We start from the raw sequence: 1575 nt of genomic DNA, 5'->3' as shown, positions 1-1575 counted from the left end.
AAGGGGATAACATAATTTTGGATGAATAAATGAATATTTTTTTATAAAAATGAAAAGTCACCTTACTTTTTGATCACACCTCGTATATATATAGTAGAAAATTCAGTAATATAAATAAAAAACAATATAAAAGTATACGAAATAAAATAGGTAAAAAAAATAAAGCAGAATATAATAAGTTAACTATCTGTTCAGAACCTAAAGTAATTAATAAAAAAGAGAAAATATACCTTAAAAATGCAATGCGCAGTTTAATTTAATAAAATTGTAGTGTCAGAAAATATTGTTGAGTCAATGATTAAAACAGTAATATATTTAAATTGAAGCAAACTTGCGATAAGGATCACTCTATTGTTAGCCAGTAAGTAATGAAAAGTGACGACCAGTAGGAAACTAATTAAGAAAACTGTAGAAAAGGTAAAAAAGGAAGGGGAAAAAACTAGGGGGGGGAAAGAGATTGTATAATTGGAAGATAGGACTCCGTAACAGTGATGCACATTTGGCTCCCCGGCAACACGGAATCCAGCCCCACCACTTGTACCCCCACCAAGCAGACACCTACCGGCATCGAGTCGGCCGTCTTCGCCGCGAGAGCGAGCGAGACAGCGAGAGGCAGCGCCCGTCCTTTTCGCTCTACCAGTAACTCGTAAACACAAGCGTAAACACAAGTATTAGAACTCTAATACTCGCTTGTGTTTATGAGTTACTGGTAGAGCGAGAAAGACGGGCGCTGCCTCTCGCTGTCTCGCTCGCTCTCGCGGCGAAGACGGCCGACTCGATGCCGGTAGGTGTCTGCTTGGTGGGGATACAAGTGGTGGGGCTGGATTCCGTGTTGCCGGGGAGCCAAATGTGCATCACTGCTCCGTAAAGCTTCCGTATCATTATGACTGTTTGAGCCCTGTCTTTGTCTCTTAATGTGAACCATTTCAGAGATTAAACATTTATTATAAGATGATTCACTATCAAGTATTTTAACATTATTCCAATCGAAATTATAGTTCTATGGTTCGTGATAACCGAAGGAGATCCCGATTTCTTTCTTATGTCCGGCATATGTTCCTGAAGTTTAGTTTTAAGTCTCTTCTTAGTCTGGCTGACATAACTAGTTTCGCAATTTTCACAGGAAATTTTATAGACCACACCCTGGTGAGAGAGAAAGTCTAGTTGGTCTTTTCCTTTTTTAATGTAATTTTTCAAAGAGTTTGGAATTGTACAAGATAGTTTGCAACCAAGTTTAAATGTTATGGGCAAAAAACTTTCAGAGACACCCTTAACATAAAGTACCGTAAAATATTTTTGTGTGCCCTTGATTTTCTTATTCAAATTAATGTCTATATTATTGTTATTATTGTAAATATAATAATTTAACCTTTTTTTGTATCGTCGAAAAAATAAAATCCAAAGGGTATCCGTTGTCTAAAAAAATATTAATAGCCTTAGTCAAATTCTTTTGGTGAAATCGTAGATGGGACTGGAGAGAGAGAGAGAGAGAGAGAGAGAGAGAGAGAGAGAGAGAGAGAGAGAGAGCAATTCTATCAATCACACCAATAACGACACCCCTTTTATAACAAGACG

The sequence above is a fragment of the Trachymyrmex cornetzi genome, unplaced genomic scaffold, assembly GCF_001594075.2.
Source record: "Trachymyrmex cornetzi isolate Tcor2-1 unplaced genomic scaffold, Tcor1.1 scaffold840, whole genome shotgun sequence".
Classification (NCBI taxonomy): domain Eukaryota; kingdom Metazoa; phylum Arthropoda; class Insecta; order Hymenoptera; family Formicidae; genus Trachymyrmex; species Trachymyrmex cornetzi.
The sequence above is the reverse complement of the archived record's forward strand: the minus strand, read 5'-3'. Positions refer to the sequence as shown.